Source organism: Protopterus annectens, chromosome 13.part0 (assembly GCF_019279795.1).
Source record: "Protopterus annectens isolate FY-2018-M chromosome 13.part0, PAN1.0, whole genome shotgun sequence".
In the NCBI taxonomy this organism is placed as follows: Eukaryota; Metazoa; Chordata; order Ceratodontiformes; family Protopteridae; genus Protopterus; species Protopterus annectens.
Genome location: NC_056747.1, coordinates 275986394 through 275998295, shown reverse-complemented (window position 1 = coordinate 275998295; position 11902 = coordinate 275986394). Strand labels below are relative to the sequence as shown.

Sequence of the window (11902 nt, the reverse complement as noted above, 5' to 3'; positions counted from 1 at the left end):
TACACTCATATATATTTTGTTATATACATCAAGCCACATTCATAATATACAATCTTCCATACTTCCCACATACATCATTTTTCATAAGCTTTCTTTATACAAGTATGTTAGAAGAAAATATATGCTTGTTTATTTTGTATTTGAATTGTTTTTAGATTAAGTGACATTTCCCTTTTAAATAAGTGATGAGATGATTTTTAATTGAATTGCCAAGACTATAAAAACGTCTTTTAAACTTATTTGTATAAAATAGAGCTGATGAAGCTACCTTTAGCGAAAGCGCTTGTCTGAATAAAACTTTATATTTTATTTCATCGAGCATTTCAAGTGATTTTGGAGACTTATTGGACTTTATGAACCTCATATTACGCTTGTATTAATCTGCTTAATCTGCTTCACTCTCAGTCTTCCATAAGTTTTATGGACCACATTTCTTATTGTTTATTTTTGACTGAGAGAGTTTGCCGTAGTGGTCGTTCTACTCCTTCCATTGATTAATTTATTTATTTTTATTTATTTATTTTACATTTGTTGACCCGGCTAGTCTAACTGGATATATGTCCATTTTCAGTAGAGGCCCGGGGAGAAAAGCTCCAAGACAATAACAGGTGAAAAAGTAAAATTGTGTAGAATAAAATAAAGTTTACATAGAAAAAATACCAAAATACATTTTACTACACACTGGTTAGTAATTATTTACAAAAATATAAAACACACTGGTAAATAACTAATTACAAAAATATAGAAGACAATAGTTAAAATACTATTTACAAAAATATAGAATACGACATTTATAAACAGTTCTACTTACAAATGAAATAAGAACAATAGTGTCAAAGAGGGAAAGTAGAGGGAAATAGTAGAGTTAATCAGCTAGTCAGGGTTGTTGCAAGGGCATAACCATTTTGTTCTGAGGAATATTTTCAGTTTTTGTTTGAAGAGGGGTAGAGAAGGAAGAGAAGTTAGTACAGTAGGTAGAAGGTTCCAGTTTTTCCCAGTAGTGTTTGAGAACAGAGAATCACCTGCCAAGTTGTTTAATGTTAACTAACAATTTATTTGATGATCATAAGTTAGTAAGATCTTTATAGGGGGTAATGATGTTTGAAAGTATTGGAGTATTATTCGGGTGGTAGATGATCTTATGTGCAGTGATAAGTTGACTATATTGAAGCTGATTTTGTAGTTCAAGCCATCCTAGTTGTTTTAGATTCTCACAGTGATGGGTTCTATAGGGATTACCAGTGGCAAATCTTGCAATATTATTATAGGATGTAGCTAGTTTGAGACAATTATGTTTTGACAGATTAGTATAGATTGGTGAGGCATAAAGAAGTGTTGAAATTAGATGGGATTGGGCAACAGTAGATCTTGCTATAGGAGTGAGGAAGGATTTGACTCTATATAGGGAGCCCATTTTTCTGTTGACTGTTTTTATCGTGTTATTAACATGGGAGCTGAAGTTAAGATTGTTGTCTATAGTAATTCCTAGGAGCTTGGTGGTAGCATCAGGGGATATGAGGGTACCATTGTTAGAAGTAACAGAGAAATCTATAGGTATATGCTTCCGGGTAGGGGTAAAGAGCAAGAGCTTAGTTTTTTTAGGATTCAGGAGGCGGCATCGTTTTAAGAACCATGACTCTACTATATTAAACATTTTCTGAGTTAGGGACTGTAGTTCTGATAAAGATTTGGCTGTGCAGATTATTGTAGAATCATCTGCATATTGTATACAGGTTGCACGAGGAGTAGCTTTACAGAGATCATTAATAAAAATAGAGAATAATAGAGGACCTAGAATGGAGCCCTGGGCAACACCTAGTGTAACTGGCAGGTGGGATGATAGATTATTTTCCCACATAACAGCTTGCTGTCGGTTGCTTAGGTAGGAGCTGAACCATTGTACAGCTAGAGTATCGAGAGAAAGTGATTTAAGAATGTTTATAAGCAATGTGCGGTTAACCATATCAAAAGCTTTTGATAGATCAATAAATAGAGCTGAAGAGAGAGCATTATTATTGTGATTTCTGTTAATAGTGTCAGTGAAATATAAGAGGGCTGTAGTGGTACTATGGTATGGTCTAAAGCCATGTTGGCTTTGTGAAAGTAAGTTGTGTTGTAGTAAGTGGTCTAGAAGCTGATGATGAATACATTTTTCCATTATTTTTGCTAAAGGGGATAGTAGGGCTATAGGTTGATAGTTGGAATATTCATTGGAGTTGCCTCCTTTATGTAGAGGGATAATGTGTGAGATTTTCCAGATGATTGGGATGGTTCCCTCATTAATGGTTCTGTTTATTAGGATTGATATTGGATAAGCTACTGCTTTAGCTGCTTTTTTCAGATATTGTGCTGGAATCTGGTCAGCAGAAGGAGTACACAGCTTAAATTTTAGAATGAGTTTGTAGATGAAATTAGTAGAGATGGGTTGAAATATGAAAGTAGGAAGAGAGCTAGAAATGGGGTTAGGGAGGCTGGAGCTGTCAGGGGTCAGCTGGCTGGCTAGAGATTGGATGGCTTCGGTAAAAAGGTATTAAAGGCATTAGCAGTTTGGTTGGGAGTCTCATGATTAGCACCAGTTGGGGTTGGTGTGCTGCAGTGACCTGGGTGTAACAGACTATTGATACTTGCCCAGAATTTCTTTGGATTGTTTAGGTGTGTTTGCTGCATTTTACAGTAAAAGTTTTTTTTTGTCTGAAAGTATAGCTTTTTTGTCATATTTCTCATTTGTTTAAATATTTGTTGATCTGATAAGTTTTTTGTAGTTCTCCACCTAGTCCAGGCTTTATTTCTAAGTAACATTTTTTGCCTGGTGTCTTTAGAGAGCCATGGGGCTGGTTTTGACCTAGTTCTGATAGTACTCTTTGGTGCATATTGGTCAAGGATATTTAAGAAGGTAGAGTTAAAGTGTTTAACAGCCTCTTCAAGAGGGAGGGTTTTTAGGGGAAACCAATCACAAGAGCTAAGTTCAGTTTGGAATAACCTTTGGTTAAACTGTTTGTTTGACCGTATAGTCCTATATGATGCTTGGTGTGAGATATCAATCTTTTGCCTGATTATGTAGGTCAAATAGTGGTCGCTTACATCATCAGGGAAGGCACCTACTTTGTAAGGTTGGTGGTAGTTATTAATAAGGATCCAATCCAAGGTGCTCTCTTTTTTGGTAGGTTTGTTAATTCTAGTTGGGGAGGTGATGGTCTGTGAGAAACCATGGAGGTTAATATGAGAAGTAGGATGTTCAGTACCAATGCATCTCCAATCAATATTGAAGTCACCAAGGATTATAGTTTCTTGTGGGAAGGTTGATGATACCCAATTAAGTATGTCTTCAAGTTTAGATACATTGTTTCCAGGAGGTAGGTAGATGCAAAGGATGTACATGGATTTATTAGAATTAAGTTGTACTTTAGAAATAAGAACTTCTGCATTACTGTCTTTTGGTGGGTTATAAGGTAAAGAGGTGACTTGTAATCCATCCTTGAAAATAATTGCTACTCCCCCTCCCTTTCTCTTTGAATGGTCTAGTCGCAGTATATTGTATCCTAATGGGAAGATTTCATTATCCTGGGTTGCTGGTTTTAGCCATGTCTCTGCTAAACATAGAATGTCAAAGGAGTGTACATCCTAGAGAGCATGGAGATGGGGAACTTTGTTATTAACACTCTGAATATTGAGGTGTGCTATCAGTAGTGCATTAGGGTGTTTGTTTTGGGTGTGTGGGATAGAGGGTTTAATGGTTAGAGATTCAGTAGAAAGGATATTGGCTGGGCCTGGATTAGGATGGATATCTCCATCTTGTAAGGAATTCTTTTTTAGTTTAAGAAAAATATAATGTATGTTATTAGTTTGATACTGAGCTTTCTTAGGTAATAGGCTGTTGTATTTAATGTGTGCCAGTCTGTGGTACTTTGCTAGTAAGTATGTAGGTGTGGCTAAGATATTTATATTATTATGGGTGAAGGTGTGGCTATGTGTGGCTGTTTGGTGGGATAATGAAATTGAAAATAAGTTTGGTGTTCAAAAAAGAGGTTAAGACATAGGCTGAGGTTAAAACAGATAAGAGTATGGTGCTGAGTAGTAGTTTAGTTAGTGTAGAGCTAGAAGTGGTAGGCATGAGTATACAAGTAAGGGAAATATAAGCAAGGTGAGAAAAGGTTTAAGGAAGTATAAAAGAGGTTTAAGTGGAAGTAAAAGCACAGCAGGAGGGGGCTAGTGATAGGATGCGTGCTGTATGGGTGTGGTGTAGTTATAAAGGGTAGAGGGAGTATCCTATTTGTTGGATTGTGGAGGAGGGTGTGGTCTAGTATTATAAGTCAAGGACACCTGGGGGTGTGTGGGAATTGGGGGTAGGGTAGGGGAGCGGAGTAAGCCCGCAGGGTGAATGGAGCGGGAAGAGACAAGAGGAGGAGGACAAGTTCAGATAGAAACAATTAGCAGAGCACTGACTATTGAAGGTAAGTATAGTTAAGGGAAAGAGTAGAGATGAAGGAAGTAGAGATAGAGAAATTCCTTGGAACAAAGGGGTACAACTAGGAATCTAAAGCAGGCAAGATTGTTAGCAAGATTGCCGCCGCAGCAGTAAGGTAAAGTAGACTGTGAGCCAGAGGGATAGACCTATGGAAGGTAGGATTTGGTAGGGGTGCCACCTGGTGGGCAAATTAATTACTACAACAGATGTTTAATAAGTGTAAAGTCTGGTCTAATGAAATATAATTAAGGAGTATAAAAGGTATAGTTTTTTTGTAATTTTTCTATTCCATGAAGGTGGTAACATTGAGGCGCTAGAATAAATTATTCACGTTTTTTATTATGTGGTCTCCGTTTATTGCATCAAGTATCAAAGAACACATTTGGATTCTAGTCGTAGTCTAAGAAATTTGAGGAGGTGAAGGTTGTGTTGTGTTGTATGGTTTAAAATGCTTTACTAGTCTGTCATCAGTAGATTTAAAGAAATAATATGTTATAAATATATGGCTACAGATACAAATGTGTGAATTTATAGATCTCCATAAGCATTGTAGTTTATTCTGCTTTTTCCCATCCCACCCATTTCCATCTGTTTCAAGAAAACTAAGTCTTGGGATCTACATTCTTTGAATTCATCATGCAGTTCATTCCACCCACCGCCCTCCCTCTTAAGTAATATTTCTTAATAGTGATCTTAAATATTTACCTTGAGTTCACACCCATGTTCTTCCTCATTTTGTTTTGCTAGCTACCTTCCCAAAACAATGATGTTATGCATCCACGTTACAAGCCAGCCATTCGTTTTCACTCACCCACTGCATACTTTCACAAAGCTTCAAGCCTTTCTTCATATATCATGCCCACATTCCTTTTCAAACAGCTTGAAATACCTCTCCTAATAGAGCTTCTAGAACATAACAGACCATTTCAGGAGCGACCTCACCAGCACTTTGCAAAAATGAGAGGATGACAAGTACATCTTTAGTGCCAACCCCTAAGAGTGTACTCCAGAATGTTGCTAGTCTTTCCCGCAGACTTCTCAAAGCAGATTTAAAATACAAGTGAAGCAATCATCTAGCCTCATGTGGAATTCATCACAACATATTTATCATACCTGTACCTGTTTTGCTATTGTCCTAACTTGATTTTAGTATATTTTACATAGTTTCATATGTGTATTTTGGGATGCCTTACGCCTCTTGTTAAAACTCCAAATGTTTTAATTCAGTTGTTATGCCACGGTCTACTTCAGTTACCTTACTGTATGTTTTTAATTTTGGCATAATGCATTTTTTTGCATGGCTTGAGTCGAGCCTGAAAATAATCTTTGGACCAGTACTCATACTGAGCTAACAAACAAACAAACAAATACATTCAATTAATAAATAATTTCCTCAGTGGCAACCCTACAAAAGTACATAATCTTAAGCATTTTTCATGCTGGCTCCTAAATTCCATCTTTATGCCTTGACTGGAGTTTAAGTTAGATCTCACAGAAGTCTGTCATCCCTTCCCTCTAAACATTTACAGACTTGGTGCTGGCTTCATCTTCCTGTCACACAATGAACAGGACTGATACTGGTACCAGTCCTGTAACCCCTCTTTAGTCACTTGCTTTTTGCTTTGAAGTTTTCCTCAATCTCATATACACTGCTCTTTTCAGCTAGATGATTATCTTTCTACCTCATCTTCTTTAATCTCACATTTTTACTTTTTTATTTCTTCACAGATATGCTGTGGTCAATGATACAAAAAGATGTGTCATGAATCAGTAACCACCATGTTCACCTTGTGAATGTATAAATTCATAGGTTCAAAACTGGGAGATGGCCATGTTCTAGGCCTAATCACCTTCAAAAAGCATCGACTCTTCTGTGTAGAATCAAAACGTTTTATTACTAATTCATGTGCCTAGATCAGTCTTAATGGATACAGTATCTTAATGGCATGAATATGTACTACTGGATAAGGTTAAACTGGCAAACCCACTGCTATGTGAGTTCATGGTAGTACCTGTACCACTTATCACACAAAATTCTTTTCTTAGCCTTTTGGACAGAGGTCAGGCAGACTGATTTGTAATTACTTAAACCTTTCCAGGCCCTCGTTTTCACAATAAACTTTTATTGATTTCTTCAGTTGTCTAGTGCCACTCAAGTACTATGTAAGATACTGTACAGATTTGAAAATGCATCACCTAACTCCTTTGCTAGTTTTGTTACCAGAGATGTGTGGGAGAGAGCCATGGACTGATGAATGCTATTAGTAAAACACTCACTGGAAGATTATTTTTGATTTGCTGAAATATTTGTTCAGAACTCAGCTCCTTGATATATGGGTTTTGAAGGAGATCTGGCATGGACATTTGAGGTTCCAGAATCCGTTTAAGCAATATCCTAATTGTATTGACTAGATAGGTTCATGAAGTCCAGAGGTCTCATCGTCAAGACTGGTCCAGGAGCAGAAGAAAGTTAAAATGACTTGCTTTGGGAAGGGGGCATTCAGCATATCAGCATATTAGTGAGGATTTGACTCACTAACTACCTTCTGAATCCACATAATAACAATTTTGGTTTATGGCAAACTATTCTAATTTTCTTAAGTGCCATAACCACCCTCACTAAACTTCTAATGCTGGAAATCTTTACAGAGAGGAAAAATTACAGTTGTGGAAGTAAACTTACCATAACAGTAAATGTTCAAATGATCACTGCTGCAGTAGCCTTAGCTATATGGGTTATGTTCTGCCAAGGATATAACAGATGGCCAGCTTTCCAAAGTTTCAGTTCCACATGCTTAAATCATTAGGCAGCAAGAGGGAGGATGAGCCCAGAGAGGACATAGTTAGGAGTAAAAGTATATACGTATATATACACGCCCTAGGAAAATTAAAAAAAAAAAAAGAAAAGGAGATGGAGGGAGGGAGTAGTTACTGCAGCAGTGATCATTCAAACATGTAATGTTATGGCAAGTTTACTTATACGATTGTACTATGCTCACCATATTGATCACTACTGCAGTAGCCTTAGCTAGATGGATAGATTACTCTTGCTTACAACATTTGGGAGGTAGAAGGGGAGGGGTCCAGGAGCCCCTGGAGGATGATAACCTTAACTAGACCAAGAGAAGGAATATAGCTTGTATTGCTTTGTAAAAGTATGTACAGAGGACCAAGTTGCTGCTTCTAGAATACTTCTAGAATCCAACCCTTTCCAAAAAGCTATAGATGAAGCCAAGGCCCTGGTAGAGTGAACCTTGACCCTACCTGGAATAATTTTGTTATGAAGATATTAACAAAGGGTAATAACCAGAGACAACCCATTTGGAAATAGTCTGTTTTGACAAAGGTTGTCACTTCTTTGCTGACACAAGAAATGAACAACTGATATGAAGATCTAAAGATGTTGGTCTGTTTTATTTTTAACAGGATGAAAGGGGCGAATGGGTTTGTTAATGGTAGCAGCAGCTTCCCCAGGGATGGGCATAACATTCTGACTCAACAGACTCCCAGGACTGACAAGAGTGGCTCTCTCTTGCCTACTGAGCAGCCACAAAGGATGTGGTTAACCACCAGTCCATAGTGGTTGTAGATGCTACACCAGAGGATCCAGGGTAAAAGACGAGTAATCTGACGAACCAGCATTGGCCACAGCAGAGTCACCTACATGTGGCTGAGGCAAATTCCTAGCCTGCTGTAGTGATAATGGCTGTTTGCTTAACTTTTTTTATGAAGCTGGAAGAAGGACTGACTATGGGACCAGTAGTTTTTTTCCATAGTAAAGCCAGAAATGGTGTGTTGTTCCTGGGGGATCCATTTATCCTGTTAAAAAGAAACAGAAAATTAAACATGCATCTGCTCCTGCTCAAATTTCTCTGGACAGGAATAGTTTACTGGATTTGGCTCAGTGTCTAATTCAGGATATTGATTGTTCTTATAAGGTGGTTTCTTGAAAAAGAAAAAAAGGAAAAGGAATGCATCTTTTCCTGAAGAGATTCAAGACTCAGAATCTTAACAGGTAGATGAAGGTACAGATGCAGGGTTTTTCTCCTCAGATTTGTGATTCATATTCAGAATAAACAGCTGCATATGATTCTCTTTGTGGGGTTTCTCTTTCTCTGAGACTATTTCCAGAATGTGCCAGTGCTTTCAATAGGAGAACACATGCACCATATAGGTCTGGCTTTGGGTGCTGTTACAGAGAATATAAGCCAGTAAAAATGCACTTTTCCTCAAAATAACAGAGTAAAAAGAATTTTAATACATTTTGCCATCACCCAAAAATAAAATAAACATATTTTCTCCACAAAACAAACATTTTCAACTACTTTTAACTACTTTTAAACTGAAAGGAAATTGTGCACTCCCATTTAGAAAACAGTTAAGTCTCATGACATTAGAACACAAACAGCTAGATGAAAACAACTTTCCTAACCTTTCACTTCCTTCCACCTTTCCAGGTCCCTGGCTGCTGTGCGCTCCTGCTTTGGCGAGTTATCTCTGAAGTTAATAGCACCATCCCTACTGAATCTTGTCCAGCTTTAAGCCCTACTGCTGTTTGATGATCCTGGCCCTGACTACAGTGACTGAAAATCTGCCTACCTCCCATATTAATCTACAGTCAAGGAACTGAAAAAGTTAATAGCACCATCCCTACAGAATCTTGTCCAGCTTTAAGCCCTACTGCTGTTTGATGATCCTGGCCCTGACTACAGTGACTGAAAATCTGCCTACCTCCCATATTAATCTACAGTCAAGGAACTGAAAAAAGTTAATAGCACCATCCCTACAGAATCTTGTCCAGCTTTAAGCCCTACTGCTGTTTGATGATCCTGGCCCTGACTACAGTGACTGAAAATCTGCCTACCTCCCATATTAATCTACAGTCAAGGAACTGAAAGTAGGTCTTGGGCTTCGCTTTCTTGCCTCATTAGCCTCTGTATAGGTCCACCTTCAGAGTCCATTACTCTGCCTGCGCTTGTGTGCCTAGCAGCCAGTACCTCTCCTCTCTTATCCCCCAAAACCCCCCTCACTTTCACCTTTTCCTGCCCTCATTTTTCTTTCTTTTTTTCATTCCCTTGTCCTGTTTGTATTTTCCCCGTTCTCCCTCTCATTTACCTACACCAGCCACTAGGTGGCGCTCTACTCTCTCTCTTTCTTCTTTGCTTCCTCCTATTTCCCCTGATTAGCCCTCCTCAGTCTGCTCTGCTAACTTGGTTTTCCATCCCTCTACCTCTATTTTCTTCCTTACCGTCTGCCTATTCTCCTTACCACCTGTGCTGATATCTCTCCAGTAACCTGCCCTACTCTCCTCCATTACACCTCACTCATTTCCTCCTAACTCCTTCAGTATTCTTTTCTGTCATACTCCTCCTTACCTTTCTCCTATCCCCTCTGGTATCTGGGTCCTAACTTACCCCTTCCCTATTGACACTCGCTGCTCCTATAGTCTCACCTGCTTTTCTGATTGTCTCCTGGCTATACCTCAGTTGTTTCTACCCGCTCCGTTCGCCCTGCGGGCTCACTCCGCTCCCCTCCCTACCCCCAATTCCCACCCACCCCCCGGGGTCCTACACTTATAGCTCTATAGCCACACCCCTAGCCCTCCTATCCTATTACTCTCCTTCCCGCCAAATTGTTCCCCAGCCTTAGTACATCCCTTCCTTCTCTATCTCTGCCCCAAGACCATACATCTTATATTACCTTTCACTATTACCTAGACTTCTCTCCTTACACTTTCCTTCCACTCCAGCCTTTCTTTCTCTTTTTCCAATTAATATCCTTTCTTATCTACCTACTGCTTTAAACAACAGACTTTCCCCTCTATTGCTTAGTACATTCTATTCTCTCCCCTTTACACTTTCCCCTCTACTTCCTCACCTCTCTAATTACTTAATGATGCCTCCCTACATACTAATTATGCCTGTACTCTCTATCGCAATCACAACCACCCTTCTTTCTACATACCTTCTCACCTTTCTTGAAATTTCACTGGATAACTCTTTTATCTCCACACATAAACACACCTCCACTAGACTCACATTCACAACCTACCCTAATGTTAATTCCACCCCTAGTTATCACCTATCTAAATTCCATAGGCAACATCACCTTACCTACCCCCTACTATCCTGCAAAAAAACAAAATCACTAACAATTCTAAATAAGAACTACTTAACAAAACTTATTAATCCTACCCTACTAGATGGAGACATCCACCCCAACCCTGGCCCTACCTCACCGCCTCCCCAAAACTGCTTGCCTAACCCCAACAATAACTTCCTTATAGGACACCTTAACATCCAAAGCTTAAATAACAAAATACCTTTCATCCATGCCCTCTTAGATATCCACTCATTTGACATCCTTTGTCTCTCTGAAACCTGGCTTACCCCAGGCACAAAAGACTCAGAGATTGTACCCCAGGGTTATAACATAATAAGACACGACCGCTTAAAACGTAAGGGTGGAGGAGTAGCAATACTCTTCAAAAATCAACTTAACATATCTATTCAACCAGAATGCCCAAACCTAAATAGCAAAACAGAAACCATCATTATTAAACTCCAACTTAACCCCAAAAAATCTATTTACATTATTTGTTTGTATCTTTCCCCAGGTAATAACATTCCAATACTAGAAGACTTTTTAAGCTGGGTTTCTACCAACTACCCCCAAGAAACCATAATTCTTGGTGACGTTAACATAGACTGGAACACTATAAATACAGTCAATCCCACCTCCCATATTAACCTACATGGGTTTTCACAAAGTATTACCTCAACTACAAGAGTCAATAAGCCCAGTAAGAAAGAGAGTATATTAGACTGGATACTAACTAATAAAGTTAAGACACATTATAAGGTAGGTATTATGCCTGATGACATCAGCGACCACTGCCTAACCTACATTTCTAGACAAAAATCAGAATTTGTTAACCTCCCAAATACAAGGCTAATTCGATCAGACAAACACTTTAACATAGACCTTTTTAAAGCCGAACTGAGAGCATGTAATTGGAATTGCTTAAAATCACTCCCCCTAGAGGAAGCAGTATTATTCTTTAATTCCACATTCCTATCTATACTTGATTCTCACGCACCAGAACGCTCTATTAGAGTAAAGACCAAATCGGCCCCATGGCTGACCACCAACACAAAAAAACTCATGCTTGCTAGAAACAAAGCATGGAAAACTTGGAGATGTAATAAACTAAACCCTGACTTAGTTAAATTCCGCCAGCTTCGTAATTTAGCAAAAAAATCAATAATCTCTGACAAGAAAAACTTCTACTGTAACCTCCAGGAAACTCATATTAACAACCCTAAACAGTTCTGGTCATCAGTAAATAGACTTCTTTCCCCAGGAACTGCTAAAACTCCTTCCCCTCTAAATGCTGACCCAGAAACCCCTCTCCAGACTGCCAATGCTTTCAACTCT

At 38.6% G+C, this 11902-nt stretch overlaps 1 long non-coding RNA gene across 1 annotated transcript; it reads right to left on the bottom strand.

The window, feature by feature from the left end:
- Nucleotides 1–9006: 9006 nt before the first annotated feature.
- Nucleotides 9007–9857, bottom strand: LOC122788332. The gene is made up of 2 exons (XR_006362642.1): nt 9414–9857; nt 9007–9383 (listed from the first exon to the last, which is right to left on the bottom strand). It is a non-coding gene; the product is annotated as an uncharacterized LOC122788332 (long non-coding RNA).
- Nucleotides 9858–11902: the final 2045 nt, after the last annotated feature.